Source organism: Phyllostomus hastatus, unplaced genomic scaffold (genome assembly GCF_019186645.2).
Source record: "Phyllostomus hastatus isolate PE091 unplaced genomic scaffold, TTU_PhHast_1.1 phas_contig_30, whole genome shotgun sequence".
NCBI lineage: Eukaryota > Metazoa > Chordata > Mammalia > Chiroptera > Phyllostomidae > Phyllostomus > Phyllostomus hastatus.
This window is the reverse complement of record NW_025333841.1, coordinates 1,551,097-1,568,780: the sequence shown is the minus strand read 5'-3', so window position 1 is coordinate 1,568,780 and position 17,684 is coordinate 1,551,097. Positions and strand designations below refer to the sequence as shown.

Below are 17,684 nucleotides of genomic sequence, written 5' to 3'. Positions count from 1 at the left end.
ATGAAATGGAGGAGGGTGGATCGCAGAGGTGTTCACCCAAATGTGGCTTATGTACTCAACTTTGGAAGGCTTTTCGTTGCTTCAAGAGCGCAATTGTAAATTTAAGACACCATGTGTGATTTGTGAACACCAGCAACGTTGCTGGCAACCAGCCGCTTATGACTGGAGACAGAAATTTCACCCCCTCATCTCAGCCCCTTCATTAGGCAGCATCTGTGCTGCTCCTCTCAGCCTGTGACGGCCTGTTCGTTGCCAGGCAATGGCAGCCAGGAGCCAGAAGCCCTTTTCTTGGGAGGGAGAAAGAGGGAAAGGGAGGGAGAGAAGCAAGGAGGGGGGAAGGTAGAAAGAAGCTGCCCAGGGGATGGCTTTCCTTGCCGAGGGACCCGGCCCAGGGGGAGAGATGGGGAGTGGGGGCCCCCCTTTGAATGCCAGTTTCCCCACTTTCCATGGTTTATTCCTGGGGGCAGCCCCATCCTCAGAGCTTGAGGCCACACAGAAGGGTTGGGGGAAGGCATGCATGTGCACCTCCTGTGGACACCACTGAGATCTGTGCTTGAGATACCTGTTAGCACCCATCCACAGGGCCGGGAATGCCACACAGGCCTCTCCTGGGAGGCACTGCCGAACTCTGATTAAGTTAAAACATTCTATGAAGCAGCTCATCAAATGGAGAAAGCTGCACTGCTGATCACCTGAGCTGGGACCATCCCAGAAGATAGGAGGGCCAGAGGCTTGTCCTTTGGGGCAGAGAAACCTGTCCTCACTGACCTTTGGGGAAGGGAAGCAGGAGCATGTGGCATTGCACAGTGGCCTGGCAGTCTCATAGATGCTGACTGTGTGGGGGAACCAACCCTGTCTTCTGATGTTGGTTCAGACCCAACTGTCAACTGAAAGGTTGTGTGGGTGTGAGCCCATCCCTGGCTCTCAGTTTCCTGATCTTAGGAGGGGGAGTAATCATGTATGGTCCCTTGCCTCCTTTCAGGCACAGATGGGCTGGGATTATAATCCCCCCACCCACGTGTACCCACCCTGCTCCCATCCACCAGGAAAGACTGGAGGCACCAACACACCTAGTGACCTCCATGTCTCTTTGGTCAGGGCACTTCCTAGACCCACCCGGCTGGGGGATTCAGAGGGGCTCCAGGCTGGCATGGTGGAGGAATGCGGTCAAGCAGCTGCCTCAGACATCAAGCTTTCGAGACCGGGCATTTCAGAGAGGAAGGGTGTCTGCATCCAAGGAGAAAAAACATCAGGGAGGCCAGCAGTCAGGAGCTGAGCAGGAGCAAGGCCCAGATAGCCCCTCCTTTCAGCAGCATCTTTGTGGCTCCCGGTTGCTAGGAGCAGGCTCTTCCATTGCTAAGCAACAGGAGCCTGGAGGATTAAATCTGATTTCCTGAGCTCACTGGAAGAGGTGGGGGGGTGGGGGGGGGGACAGAAGGTGCAATGCAGATACCCTGGGGAAGCTCATCCTTGCCTCCAAGCTTTGTTGGGGGAAGTGGGTGGCTGGGGGCGGGGGTGGGGTGGGGGGAGGGGGCAGGGAGGCACAGCTGGAAACTGATCCCTAGGGAGAGGTGTGAGGGGGTGGTAGTGGGAGAGCTGTACACCAGGTACTCCTTGTAGAAACCAAAAGACCAAGGGTGAGACTAGCAATTAAGAGGCCAGTGGGAGAGCTAAGGAATGCTAATGCTGATTTTTTTTTGCAAGCTCAGGAAAGGCCTTGCGGTCCCTGGGGGTATTTCTGAGCCACCTGACCAGGCCAGAGGAGACTGGGCAGGCTTTGCCTCCAAATATGGGAGGATCAGAGCATTTTACGGCCCACGGACCCCCCAGCATCCTTGGGCCTACCTTCTTGCAGAATGGCAGACCCTTTGAAAAGTGACCCTCTGCTCTCTGCTTAGATAATAACCCAGGATGACAGGGAGCTCACTTCCTCCTATGACAACCCTTTCTGTACCTCAGCCTCCCAAAGTGCTTTGTCCCATGCAGCCCAGCCAGCCTTCCTGTGGCTCCTTCTTGCAGAGGGCCAAGGGAGCTAGTCCAAGTCTGCCCTGCTCTAGGGACCTGTATCCTCTCTCTTCTGTGAGCCTCGCCTTCTGCCTCTTGCCACCTCTCAAAGGACAGGCTATGTGGGTGCCTCACCATGACTTGGTGCCCTCTGATTCCCCCCCACCCAAGCCTGGTATTTAGCTTCCTTAAGGGGCAAGGCAGTAGGAGGACAAATTTACAAGAGTGTCCAGGACCCAACTTATGCCCCAGGGTCCAGGCTTCTGCCACTGCTTGGCTCATGTGGGGTCCTGCTGGCTCAAGGAAGGGTCTTGTTTCAGAGAGAAAAAAGAGGAAAATGTGTGTGGGTGGGTGTGAGGGTGTTTACGAACCTAACAGGTGAATGGGCATGTGATGGATCCTGTAGACCCATGCTCTAGTAAAAGTCATAAATGGTAAAATTATTTAAATGTGTTTAAAAGTTGTCCTACTGTGATACGATAAATAGAGGACCATTTAATCAGTAAATACTAAGAATCCCTGGCTGCTGTGGCTCACAGGATTGAGTGCCAGCCTGTGAACCGAAGGGTTGCTGGTTCGACTCCCAGTCAGGGCACATGTCTGAGTTGTGAGCCAGGTCCCCAACAGGGGGCAGGAGAGAAACAACCACACATTGGTGTTTCTCTCCCTCTTTCTCCCTGCCTTCCCCTCTCTCTAAAAAATAAGTACATATATAAAATCTTTTTTAAATTTTTCAGTAAAATCAGTAAACCTGAAGGCAGGTTTATATATATATAATGCAAATTGCAAAACATTGAGAACATAGAATGGGGAAAAATGAAGAGAGCCTCAGAGAAATGTGGAATACCATCAAGCACATCAATATACATGCAATGACATTACAGAGAGGAGAGATAGAAACAAATAATTGAAAATTATGAAAATTCCTCAAATTTGAAGAAAACATTAATCTATATAGCTAAGAAGCTCTACAAATTACAAGTAAGATAAATACAAAGAGACACCCCATGCACTCCACAGTCAAAATGTGGAAAGTCAAAAACAAAGAAAAATCAAGAAAGCAGCAAGAGAAAAAGTACTCATAATGGGTAAGGAAAACTCTGATAACATTAATTGCTGTTGTCTACCAAAAAGAATAGAAGTCAGAAAACAGTGGGATGACATTCAAAGTGATGAAAGGAAAAAAAATGTGAACCAAAAAACTTTTCTATAACATTTCCAAAATAGGAAAATTCATAGAAACAAAAATTAGATTACTGATGACCAGAGTCTGGGGGATTGGAAGCTAGGGTAGAGTCTGCTACTAGGCACAGTCTTTTGGGGGTGATAAAAATGTTCTGGGATTAGATATTGGAAATGGTTGGAAAACATTGGGAATATACTAAAAAATACCACATTATACACTTTAAAATAGTGAATGTTATGGTATATGAGTTTTATCTTGATAAAAAATTAAAAATAAAGATCTCGGATCACTAACCTAACTTTCTAGCTAAAGAAACTAGAAAAAGAACAAACTAAACCCAAAGCAAGCAGAAGGAAGGCAATAATTAAGACTTGAACAGAAATAAGTAAAATAGAGAATAAAAATCAATGAAGAAAAATCAATAAAACCACAAGTTGGTTCTTTGAAACTATCTGCAAAATTGACAAATCTTTAATTAGATTGACCAAGAAAAAAGAAGTGATCCAAGTTAGCAAAATTAATAATAAAAAAGAGCTATTACTACAACCTTACAGAAATAGGAAGGGCAAACAGGAACACTATGGACAATTTTGTGCCACTAAATTAAATAATTTGAACAAAATGGAAAAATTGCTACAAAGCCACAAGCTACCAAAATTGATGCAAGAAGAAACAGAAAACCTGAATGGAGATATAAAAATAGATTAAGTTAGTAATTAAACCCCCATCCCCCCAAAAAAAACAGAGCAAATGCCTTTGCTGGTGAATTGTACCAAGTATTTAAAAGGAAATTAATACCAATCTTCACAAACTCTCCCAAAATAGTAAGGAACATTCCCCAACTCATTCTATGAGGCCAGTATTACTCTGATACCAAAGCCAGCCAAAGACATCACAAAGGAAGAAAACTACAGACCAATATCTCTTATGAATATTAATGCAAAAAATCTTCAGCAAAACACTAGGAAATTCAATGCAGTAACATATGAACAAAATTACACACCACAACCAAGTGAGATTTATCTCAAGAATGCAAGGTTGACTTAACATCTGAAAGTCAACCAATGTATTGTAATATATCATATCAATAAAATGAAAGAAAAAAACCACATGATCCTCTCAAGAGATGCAGAATAAGCATTTAACAAAACACATTTCCTCAGGATGAAAACTTTTCATAACTAGGAATAAAAGGGAACTTCCTTGACCTGACAAAAGCCACTTGTGAAAAACCCAAGACTAATATAATATTTTTTGGTGAAAGACTGATTGCTTTTCCTCTAAGATCAGACGCAAGTCAAGGATATCTGCTGTCATCATCTCTGTTTAACATTGAATTTATGGTTGCAGCCAGGCTAATTTACCAAAAAAAGAACTGTCATCCACATTGAAAAGGAAGAAATAAAGCTATCTCTATTTGCAGATGACATTATCTTATATATAGAAAAGTCTGAGGAATCTACAAAAAAAATCTATTAGAACTAATAAATTAGTTAAGCAAGGTTGTAGGATACAAGATAATATACAAAAATCACTTGTATTTCTGCATATTAGTAATAAACAATTTGAAAATAAAATGGATTAAACAATTGTATTAACAATAGCATTAAAAATTTCAATTACTTAGAAATAAATTTAACAAGAGAATTATAAAACTTATACTCTGAACACTATAAAATATTGTTGAAAGAAGTTAAATAAAACCTAAATAAATGGAAAGACCTCCATAGATCAGCAGCTTTAACACTGTTAAGGTGGAAATCTCTCTGAGTTGCTCTACAAATTCAATTAAATCCCTATCAAAATCCCAGCTGCATTTTTTTTTTGCAGAAATTGACAAGTTAATCTTCAAGTTTGTATTGAAATACAAGAGACCCAGATGGGTAAAACAAACTTGAAAAAAGAAAAACATAGTTGGAGGACTCACACTTCCTGATTTAAAGTCTACAAAACTATAGTAATCAAGACAGTGTAGTACTGGCATGAGCATAGATTGCATTCATTAATGGAACAAAACTGGGAGTCTAGGGAAAAAAAACCACATTCTTCATGAGTTGATTGCTGCTGAGAGTACCAAGATAATTCAGTGTGAACAAAATAGTCTTTTCAATAAATGGTGATGAGTGAATTGGATATCTACATGCAAAAGAATGAAGTTGGGCCCCTATATCACACTATAAACAAAAATTACCTCAAAATGAAGCACAGACTTTAATGTAAGAAATAAAACTCTATAACTCTTAGAAGAAATCATAGAAGTAAATCTTTATGACCTTAGAGTAGGCAATGGTTTCATAGATATGACATAAAAGCACAAGCAATGAGAGAAAACAATAGATAAATTGGACTTTATAAAAATAAAGAACATTTTGGGGGGTTATATACCCCCTAAAATTAAAAGCAGGGACTTGAACAATTCTTTGTATATCCATGTTCATAGCAACATAATTCAAAATAGTCAAAAAGGTGTAAGCAACCCAAATGTCTATCAATGGATGAATGAATAAACAAACTGTGGTATAATACAATGGAATATTACTCAACTTTAAAAAGGCAGGAAATTCTGATACATGCTACAACATGGATGAATCTTCTAAGTGAAACAAACCAGGTACAAAGGGATAAATATTATGTGATTTTACTTATATGAGGTACATAGAGTAGTCAAATTCATAAAGACAGAAAATAGAGTTTTGATTGTCATGGGTTTAGGGGAGGAAGGAGTAGGGAATGTTTGTTTAATGAAGACAAAGTCTCAGTATGGGAAGATGAAAAAGTTCTGGATATGGGTGGCAACGATTGCCCAAAAATATGAATGTACTTAATGCCAGTGAAATGTAAACTTAAATATGGTTAAAATGGTAAATTTTATGTTATGTATATTTTACCACAACAAAATATTAAAAACCTTTTGTGATTCAAAGCACAATAGTATCTTAGCAGATTACTCATGATGCACATCAGTCTGGTTTAATGCTTATTCAAAAATAAAATTGCTTTCTTCTTTTTTACAAACAAAAAAGAACCAGAGACATGGAGATAAAGAACAAACTGACAGTGACCAGAGGGGTGGGGGAGGGAGACAACGGGGGAAAGAAGGGGAACATATATGAAGGACCCATGGACAAGGACAATGGGGTGGGGAGTATTTTTGGGAGCAGGAGTTGGATAGGGCAGGGGAGAACAATGGGGCGGGATGGGGACAACTGTAATTGAACAACAATAAAAAATAAATTAAAAGAGAATAAAAGGAAAAAATAAAAACAATATTGATGGAAAAAATAAAGTTGGAGGACTGACAGTACTCAACTTCAAAACTTACTGTAAAGCTACAATAAACAAGACAGTGTGGTATTGGTGAAAGAGTAGACAAATAGATCAATAAAAGAGAATAGAGAGCCCAGAAATAGACCTACATAAGTATAGTCAACTGACCTTTGACAAAGAAGCAATGCAATACAATAGAGCAAAGATAGTCTTTTCAACAAATTGTACAAGAACTAGGAAAAAGGGAATCTAAACACAGACCTTACATCCTTCACACAGATTAACTCAAAATTAATCATAGGCCTCAATGTAAAATGAAAACCTCTAAAACTCCTAGAAAATAATATAGGAAAAACCTAGATGATCTCAGTATGGTGATGACTTTTTACATATGATCCATCAATGAAAGAATTGATAAACTGTACTTTTCCAAAATTAAAGTTTTGCTTTGTGAAAGACAGTGTCAAGAGAATGAGAAGATAAGTCACAAGCTGAAAGAAGATATTTGCAGAATATCTATCTAATAAAGGCCTGTTTGTTATAAAAAATATACAAAGAACTCTTAAAACTCAACAAAAAGGCCCTGGCAAGTGTAGCTCCATGGACTGAGTGCAGGTTGCAAACCAAAGGGTCACAGATTCGATTCCCAGTCAGAGAACATGCCTGGGTTGTAGGCCAGGTCCCCAGCAGGGGGCACGTGAGAGGCAACCACACATTGATGTCGTTCTCCCTCTCTTTCTCCTTCCCTTCCCCCCTCTCTAAAAATAAGTAAATAAAATCTTTTTAAAAAACTCAACAAAAAGAAAATGAGCAACCCAAATAAAAAATGGGTAACATCACTTCTCAGCCTTTTGGCTAAGATCAAGTGTGAAAAAAAGGGTAACAGAAATCTCACCAAAGAAGATATGCAAGTGGCAAATAGGCATATGGAAAGATGTTCCACACTGTGTGTCATTAGGGAATTGCAAATGAAAACAACAATGAGATACCATTACACCCCTATACTAATGGCCAAAATCCAAAACACTAACAACACCAAATGCTGGCCAGGATGTGGGACAAGAACTTTCATATGTTGCCAGTAGGAATGCAAGATTTGTACAGCCACTATGGAAAACAGTTTGGCAGTTTCCTACAAAACTAAACATATGCTTACCATACAGTCCAGCAATTGTATTCCTTGGTATTTAACCCAATGAGTTTAAAAAAGCTTATCTCCACACAAAAATCTGCACATGATTGTTTATAGCAGCTGTATTTATAATCGCCTAAACTTGGAAGCAACCAAGATGTCTTTCAGCAGGTGAATAGCTAAATAAACTGTGCACATCCAGACATGGGAATATTATTCAGGGCTAAAAAAAATGAGTGATCAAGCAATGAAGAAAAAACATGGAAGAACCTTAAATGCATATTACTAGGTGAAAGAAGCCAAGCTGAAAAGTATGTATACTATTTAATTCTAACTGTATGACAGTCTGGAAAAGGTAAAACTATGGAGACAGTAAAAGGATAAGTGGTTGCCAGGGATTCAGGGAGATTAAAAGTAGGGCACAGAGAATTTTTAAAACCATGAAACTATTCTGTATGATACTCTAATAGGGAATACTACAGCACAGGAGTTTGACATGCATCAGATTTCACAGAATGTACATCAGGAGTGAACCTAATGTAAACTATGAACTTTGGATGATAATGGTGTGTTAGTGTACATTCATTGATTGTGATAAATGTATCACTCTAGTATGTGATGTTTATAGTAGGGGAAGCTGTGTGTTTGGGGGGCAGGGGATATATGAGAAATCTCTGTACTTTCTGCTCAATTTTGCTGTGAATATACACTGCTCTAAAAATATAGTCTTTAAAATCAGGCAAAATATTTGAATAAACATTTTTACAAAGAAGATATATAAATGACCAATAAGTATATGAAAAGATGCCCAACATCATTAGGGAACTACAGATCAAAATCAAAATGAGATACTACTTCACACTCCACTAGGATGGCTATAATAATAATAATTTTTAAACAAAAATAAGAAATATTGGTGGGAATGTGGAGAAAATGAAATCCTCATGCATTTCTGATGAGGATGTAAAATGGTTCAGTTGCTTTGGAAAACATTTTGACAGTTCCTTAACATGTTAAATTTTACTCTTAGGTATATACCCAAGACAAATGAAAACATATTTTTACAAAAAAAAAAAAAGCCTTGAACATGAGCCCTGGCTGGTGTGACTCAGTGGATTGAGTGCCAGCCTGAGAACCAAAGGGTTGCTGGTTCGATTCCCAGTCTAGGGCACATGCCTGGGTTGGAGGCCAGGTGCCCACTAGGGGGCGCATGGGAGGCAACCACACATTGATGTTTCTCTCCCTCTCTTTCTCCCTCCCTTCCCCTAAGAATTAATTAATTGATTAATAAAAAAACTTGAACATGAATTTTCATGGCAGCATTATTTATAATAGCCAAAAAATGGAAACAACACAAATATTCATGAACTGAAGAATGGATAAACAAAATGTGAAATATCCATAAAATGGGATATTATTCAGGAATAAAAGACTAAATTAGTAATACATGCCATGACATAGAAGAACCCTGAATATATTATGCTAGGTGAAATAAGTCAGTATAATTTCATTTATATAAACTATTTCTAACATGCAGACATAGAAAGGAGACAAGTATTTGCCTAAAGCTGGGCAAATATATCTGACAAGGTCAGATATATTTCCATTTTATAGAGCAAGCCTTGACAACAACAATCACTCTGTAGAAATATATGGAAGGAGGCAAGAATACCAATTATGCTTATGCTTTTGTTATCTGTGTAATCTACAAAGGCTATCATTGTGGGCTTTCTCAATTGTTTTCTCTCTTATTAATATTGGAATTTTCATTGGAGTCACTAGGAATTTATAAGGCAATTGGGAGAATTGACATCTTTTATATATCATTTTCCTAATCATAAACATCAGCCACATGTTCTTTTTTTTAGGTCTTTGGTAATTTATTTTTTAATACATTTTTATTTTCAATTACAGTTGACATACAATATTATATTAGTTTCACATGTACAACCCAGTGATTAGATATTTATATAACTTGCAAAGTGATCATCCCAATAAATCTAATAGCCATCTGGCACCATACATATTTATTACAGTATTATTGACTATATTCCCTATTCTGTATTTTACATCCCCATGACTATTTTCTCCCCCAGCTGTTCAAACCACCTCCCATCTGGCAACCATCAAAATGTTCCCTGTATCTATGAGTATTTCTGTTTTGTTTGTTCATTTATTGTGTTCTTTATATCCCACATATAAGTGAAATCATATGGTATTTGTCTTTCTCTCTCTGACTTATTTCACTTAGCATAATAGCCTCTACGGCCACAAGTGTTGTCACAAATGGCAAGATTTCATTATTTTTATGGCCCAGTAATATTCCATAGTATGTATGTACCACCTCTTCTATATCCCCCCGTCTGTTGATAGATATTTAGGTTGCATCCATATCTTGGTTGTTGTAAATAATGCTGCAATGAACATTTGAATGCATATGTCTTTTTTAATTAGTGTTTTAAAATAAATACCCACAAGTGGAATTGCTGGGTCCTTCTTTGTCTCTTATTATAGCCTTTGTTATAAAGTCTATTTTGTCTGGTATAAGTATTGCTACCCCAGCTTTTTTTATTTTTATCTGTATGACTTTTCTTTTTCATCCCTTTACTTTCTATCTCTGTGTGACTTTTGATCTGAAGTGAGTCTCTTGTAGATAGCATATGTGTGGCTCTTGTTTTCCTATTCATTTGGCCAGTTGTGTCTTTTGATTGGAGCATTTAATCCATTTGCATTTAAAGCAATTGTTGATACTATGTATTTATTGCCATTTTATTATTCATATTTTCCATCTTCTTAAAGAAGACCTTTTAACATTTCTTGTAACACTGGTTTGGTGATAATGAACTCCTTTAGTTTTGTTTTTTTTTTTTTTGGTCTGGGAAGTTCTTTATTTCTCCTTCGATTCTAAATAATAGCTTTGCTGAGTAGAGTAATCTTGGTTATAAGGTCTTTGCTTTTCATCACTTTAAATTATTTCATGCCAATACCTTCTGGACTGTAAAGTTTCTGTTGAGAAATCAGCTTACAGACAATCTTATGGGAGCTCCCTTGTAGGTAACTGACTGCTTTTCTCTTGCTGCTTTTAAGATTTTCTTTGTCAAAACCAGTTCATGCCAGAGCCCAGCGAGAGAAGTGTTTTTGGTAGATGCTATCTGTCACCATGCCTAAAGGAGAACCCAACAAGCCAATCAGCAAGATGTCCTTGTATGCCTTCTTCAGGCAAACCTGCCAGGAAGGGCACAAGAAGAAACATCCACATTCTTCCGTCAACATTTCCAAATTCTACAAGTAATGTTCTGAGAGATGGAAGACCATGTCTACAAAGGAAAAGTCAAAGTTCGAATATATGGCAAAGAGTGACAAAGCTCTCTATGGCAAGGAGATGAAAAATTATGTTCCTCCCAAAGGTGATAAGAAAGGAAAGAAAAAAGATTCCAATGCTCCTAAAAGACCTCCACCTGCCTTCTTCCTGTTTTGCTCTGAACACTGCCCAAAGATCAAAAGTGAACACCCTGGTTTATTCACTGGGGATACTGCAAAAATATTGGGTGAAATGTGGTCTAAACAGTCAGCCAAAGATAGGCAACCATATGAACAAGAAGCAGCTAAGCTAAAAAAAGTATGAAAAGGATATTGCTGCATACCATGCCAAAGGCAAAAGTGAAGTGGGAAAGAAGGGATCTGGCAGGCCAACAGACTGAAAGAAGTAGAACAAACCAGAAGATGAGGAGGAGGAAGAAGAGGAAGAGCACTTCCAGCCAAGATGGAGGCTTAGGTAGACACACTGTGCCACCTTGCACAACCAAAAAAACAACAACAAATTTCAAAACAAAAAACAACCAGAACTGACAGAAAATCGAACTGTATGAAAGTCCGACAACCAAGGAGTTAAAGAAGAAACATTCATCCAGACCGGTAGGAGGAGCGGAGACAGGCAGCCCAGCGGAGAGGACTCGCAGCAAGGCTGCGAGGATTGGGGCAGGTAAGGCAGTGGCTGGAGAGGTGGTGGATTGAGGACTGGGCGATCCCACATTCACATGCAGATAAACTGGGAGGAACTATTGGGGAGTGAGACAGACCACACAACCCAGAGTTTCAGTGTGGAGAAATAAAGCCTCAAACCTCTGATTGAGAACACTGGTGGGGGTTGAGGTGGCAGCAGGAGAAACTCCCAGCCTCACAGGAGAGTTCATTGGAGAGACCAACAGGGTCCTAGAATGTACACAAGCTCACCCACCTGGGAATCAGCACCAGAAGGGCCCAATTTGATTGTGGGCAGTGGGGGAAGTGATTGAAAACCCACAGAGAGCAGAGCAAGTGGCACTGTTCCCTCTCAAAAGCCTCCCCCACATGCAGCATCAGAATGCAGTGGCATGGGTTGCCCTGCCCTGGTAAACACCTAAGGCTCCGCCCCTTACTACCTAGCAGGCGCGCCAAGACAAAAAAAAAAAATGGCCCAAATGAAAGAACTGATCAAAGCTCCAGAAAAAATACAACTAAGTGATGAAAAGATAGCCAACCTATCAGATGAACAGTACAAAACACTGGTAATCAGGATGTTCACATCATTGGTTGAATATGGTCGAAAATTAGACGAAAAAATGAAGACTATGTTAAGTGAAATAAAGGAAAATGTACAGGGAACCAATAGTGACGGGAAGGAAACCAGGACTCAAATCAATGGAGTGGACCAGAAGGAAGAAAGAAACATTCAACCAGAATAGAATAAAGAAACAAGAATTCAAAAAAAATGAAGAAAGGCTTAGGAGCCTCCAGGACATCTTTAAACGTTCCAACATCAGAATCATAGGGGTGCCAGAGGGAGAAGAGGAAGAGTAAGAAACTGAAAACTTATTTGAACTAATAATGAAGGAGAACTCCCCCAATCTGGCAAAGGAAATAGACTTCCAAGAATTCCAGGAAGCTCAGAGAGTCCCAGAGAAGTTGGACCCAAGAAGAAACACACCAAGGCACATCATAATTACATTACCCAAGATTAAAGATAAGGAGAGAATCTTAAAAGCAGTAAGAGAAAAGGAGACAGTTACCTACAAAGGAGTTCCCATCAGACTGTCAGCTGATTTCTCAAAAGAGACCTTACAGGCAAGAAGGGGCTGGAAAGAAGTATTCCAAGTCATGAAAGGCAAGGACCTATATCCAAGATTACTCTATCCAGCAAAGCTTTCATTTAGAATGGAAGGGCAGATAAAGTGCTTCTCAGATAAGGTCAAGTTAAAGGAGTTCATCATCATCAAGTCCTTATTATATGAAATGTTAAAGGGATTTATGTAAGAAAAAGAAGATAAAAATGTGTACAGTAAAAGGACAGCAAACTCACAATTATTAACAACAAGACCCAAAACAAAAACAAACTAAGCAAACAACTAGAACAGGAACAGAACCACAGAAATGGAGATCACATGGGGGGTTATCAGTGGGGGAGTGGGTGGTGAGAGAAAGGGAAAAGGTACAGAGAATAAGTAGCATAAGTGGTAGATATAAAATAGACGGAGGGAGGGTAAGAATAGTATGGGAAATGGAGGAGCCAAAGAACTTACATGTATGACCCATGGACATGAACTAAAGGGAGGGAATGTGGGTGGGAGGGGTGCGCAGGGTGGAGGGAAAAAGGGGGGAAAATGGGACAACTGTAATAACATAATCCATAAAACATATTTTAAAAAACTATTGTACATTTACACAATAGAATACTATGCAGCAGAAAGAAGGAGCTCCTACCATTTTCAACAGCATGGATGGAACTGTAGAGCATTATGCGAAGTGATATATAAGCCAGGTGGTGAAAGACAAATATCATATCATCTCAATTTCAAATGGAACCTAATCAACAAAATGAACAAGCAAGCAAAATATAACCAGAGACATTGAAATTAAGAACAAGTAGACAGTACCCACAGGGAAGATGAGAGGAGATAATGGTGGGGGAAGGTGAAAGTTTTTCAGGAACAACAATAAAGAACACATGGACAAAACCAAGGAGCAGTGGAATCGAGGGATGGAGATGGAGATGGCTGGGGTGGGGGGAAAGGGAAGAAAACTACTTGAACAACAATAAAATTTTTAAAAGAAGAAGAGGAGGAAGAAGATGAAGATAAAGAATAAAAGGCTAACCTGTAATGCTGCATGTGGAGTATGTGTGTGTGCTCAGACAATTGTTTTGCTAAGAATATGAATTCAAGCGCAGCTCACTATTAGTTTCAGTATAAAAACTGTACAGATTTTTGTATAGCCAGTAAGATTCTTTGTAGAGAAAATACTTTTTTCAAAATGCATGTTGTAGCTTTTTTAGGGGCTACAACATAGAGTTAGATTTTAAGGCTTTGGATGTTAAATGTTATTTAGAAACATTTCTTTAATTTCTTGACTTGTGTATGGTAGCACAGCAAACTCATAGGAATTCGTATCAACAGTAAATTTTGTTTTTTTAGAATGTTGTATTTGGTTTTATAAACATTTTTATAATAAAGTTATGTACATTAAAAAAGATTTTCTCTTTGTCGTTAATCTTTACCATTTTAATTATAATGTCTTGGTGTGGGCCTCTTTAGGTTCATCTTATTTGGGACTCTCTGTGCTTCCTGTACTTGTATATCTCTTTCCTTCACCAGATTAAGGAAATTTTCTGTCATTATTTCTCCAAATAGATTTTCAATTCCTTGCCCTTTTTCTTCTCCTTCTGGCACCACCATAATGTGAGTGTTGGTAAGCTTGATGTTGTCCCAAATGTTCCTTAGACTACCCTCATTTTTTTTTCTGTTGTGATTGGGTGTTTTCTGCTACCTTATCTTCCAAATCTATGATTTGATCCTCTGCTTCATCTCCATCTACTGCTGATTCCTTCTAGTGTATTCTTCATCTCAGTTAGTGCATCTTTCTTTCTAACTGGTTCTTTTTATGTTTCCTATCTCTTTGTTGAAGTTCTCATTGAGTTGATTTATTCTTCCCCTAATTTCATTGAGCATCCTTATAAACAGTGTTTGGAATCCTGCATGTTGTAGATTGTTTGTCTCCATGTTTAGTTCTTTTTCTGGAGTTTTGTCCTGTTCTCTCATTTGGGACATGTTCCTTTATCTTCTCATTTTTGCTGCCTTCCTGTTTGTCTCTATATGTTAGGTTCAGCTGCTATATGTCTCCCAATCTTGGTAGAGTGACTTTAAGTAGTAGGTATCCTGTGGGACCAAGGGGCACACCCTCCCCAGTCACCTGAGCTGGGCACTCCAGGTGTGCCCCACCCCTCTGTGTGGGCTGTGTACATCCTCCTGTTGTAGTTGAGCCATGATTGCTGTTGGCACCACAATGAGTATAATTGACCACAAGATTTATCAGCTGTGAGGACTGGCCAAGACTGCAGAGAAGTAGCTGCTATGTAGGGGCCCACCCCGCAGAGCAAAACTCACTTCAGTGGGGCTCTGGTACCTGATGAGTCTACCCCTTGTGTGTGTCATTCATGGAGGTCCTTGGGTGGTACACTCAGGTGGTCTAAAGCTGTCTATTGGGTGTGCTGGTTCTGGGGACCCCAGGGAGGTGCCCAGGAGAGGTCAAGCTGCAAACAGAGACTGGCTACTGCTAATGCAAGGCTTGAGGTTGCTTAATAAGAGGTACAGGGCATGCAGGGGCTAGATGATGCTTTTTCAGGGTTTGTGAACCTTTGAAGGATTCTAGGAAAATCTGTAGCATGAACCAAGACCATCCATTTGTATGGAAAAGCCACTGAAAATAGTTTGGGTGGGCCTGCAACTTGGGAGGGGAGGGGTCTCAGGGAATCACCAGAGTTGGGCAGTGTTAGCCAGGTTGATGGAGAACCTAGGCTAAAAAGTCTAAAACCTCTCTAAGGCCACATCACTAAGTATTGAGTATTGTGACAAAGCCATGAGCTTCTGTATCATGCAAAACCCATAGCAACCCTAAGTTCTATCAGGACAACATCATGGTCTCAACCCAAACCACAAGTGCCAGAACTCGCAGACCCCTTTAACCAGATGTTTCATTGTGTCCCCAGTGTCACTGAGCAAGTGCTCAGAATGGCTGTGGCCAGGGTAGAGCTTAGTAAAATAATTTAGAGGAAGGCAACTTTGTTTTCACCAGGCACAATAGGTCAATGTCTTTGTGATGATTAGACACCTAGAAGAAACGTGGGTCTGCAGCAAACCCTAAATAAAATACATTCAAACGAGAGGAATGGTGATTAGGGAGTCAAGGAAGCGGGTGGAGAACTCTGTGGCCTAAGCTACTGTTTATCTTTCATAGCTGTTTAGGAGCTAGGTCTAGAAAAAGCCCATAAAGACAATTAAAGTAAAACGTTCACACCAGGTCCAAAGACCAGGGCTTTGAAGCTTTGGTGAGAGAGTATGGAGTCTGCATCCACCGCCCATCCGGACTGCTGGAACCCTGGGGCATTAGATGGAGCCTGCACACTTCTTCCTAGGCTTCCCTCAATGGCTTGCTGGGTTTACAGTTCTCCTTGTTCCCTTCTCCTCTCTCCTTGGAGGTAGTATTGACCAGCTTTCACACCAGATAAGAACATCATGTTCTTCCTGATCTAGAAGAGCAAAGCAGTCTGCAGTCCCTAGGGTTTGGGAGGGCCGGAGAGGGGAAGTTCTGATGTTTGTAAGTAGATCAGTCAGTCGCCTGGGCAGCCCCAGGGGCTCCTGGTCCAGATATCCTCCACCACCTCCTCATCTTTATCATGCCCCCTCACACAGCCTCTTGACTGCTTTGTTCATTGCCCAGAGACGTGCAGTAAGCCAAGAACAATGCATCCCATCTCCCTGGAATTATCACCAAATATGGGGGTTGGCTGAGGAATAAAAACTACAGTGTGCTGCTCACTAGGTCTCTTCCAACTCTCTCCAGTCCTTTCCTGCTTGCCTTTGGAGTCTGGTGCGCAAACACTGTCTCCAACCTACAGGATGGGCTGAAAAACACCCCAGCCTCCCTAGCTGCCCAGCATAACAAAATACTGTTCAAGCCAGTATGAGTGGCCTTGAAGTCCATGGGAAGAATCTGAAGGGTGGGCAAGGCCAGTGAGAACCTGTAGGGTTGTAGTAGCTGATGAGTCAATACTTTCTGAAGGGTTCTGCTCTTATCTTTCTCTGCAGTAACTCATTCTCAAGGACACATGCAGGGATTCCAGAGCTCAGAACAAAGTTTTTTGCCCTTGGATTCCCCATTCGGGGTACTCCTTTCCACCCTGTGGCAAAATCTCCTCAAGACACACTCTCTCCTAGCCTGAGAGTCACCCTTGGTTTCTAAATACTCCTATGGGGCTATTTTAAATTTTATTAAGGATCTATAAACTAAACTAAAATAAAAATATGACCATTTCCTTGGGGAGGCCTGAAAGGAAGACATGAGATAGATCTCATATCCCATTCCTTTAACAGTCCTATTAGCAGATGTACAACCATTCTCTCTCTCTTTCTCTCCGCTCAACCCCCTCAATCCCTCTCCTGAAACAAAAGCTGTTTGCTGGCCATGGGCCCCCTCAACTTTAAAGACCTATTTCCTCTGTGTTGCTATATTCCCTGGTTCAATGGCAGAGAAACAGATGTGAAACTGACTATGTTAGAATTATGTTTCTTGTCCCATTTCTAGTCTCTCTTACCTGGGTAAAGACCCTAGTCTTTACTAGGAGAGTGGGTTTAAAAGGAAATTAATACTGTCTTCATTTGATACTTATTAGATTATTTTAGTAAATATAAAATATTTACAAGTGCTTTGTATCTTGTTTCCCCCAAGACAACTTTGTTTTCTCTTGTGGCATATTTTTTTGGGGGGGGCTATATTTTTTATTGTTGTTCAAGTACAGTTACGTCCATTTTCCCCCCACCACTCCCCTGAGCCCCACCCATCCCTGCCTCCCACCCTGCATCCTACCCACTTTGGCTTTGTCCATATGTCCTTTATACATGTTCCTTGTTGATCCTTTTTATACAAAATCTTAAGATTTCCAACTTAAATTCTTCCTGCATAGGTTTTCAGAAACCCATTCCTCATGCTTGCAGAAGTGGTACTGTATGGTTAGCAATGAGTAGTTATTGTACATCAAAGGGATATAAAACATCATCACCCAAA

At 40.2% G+C, this 17,684-nt stretch overlaps 1 protein-coding gene, 1 long non-coding RNA gene and 1 pseudogene across 4 annotated transcripts in view; 2 read left to right on the top strand and 1 right to left on the bottom strand.

Moving 5' to 3' along the window:
- SLC16A2 (solute carrier family 16 member 2) overlaps nucleotides 1-17,684 on the bottom strand; it is a 108,476-nt gene that overhangs the window by 53,875 nt on the left and 36,917 nt on the right. The window lies entirely within an intron of this gene.
- Nucleotides 1-17,684, top strand: part of LOC123819075 — a 108,637-nt gene that overhangs the window by 55,024 nt on the left and 35,929 nt on the right. The window lies entirely within an intron of this gene.
- LOC123819074 lies at nucleotides 10,750-13,712 on the top strand (annotated as a pseudogene).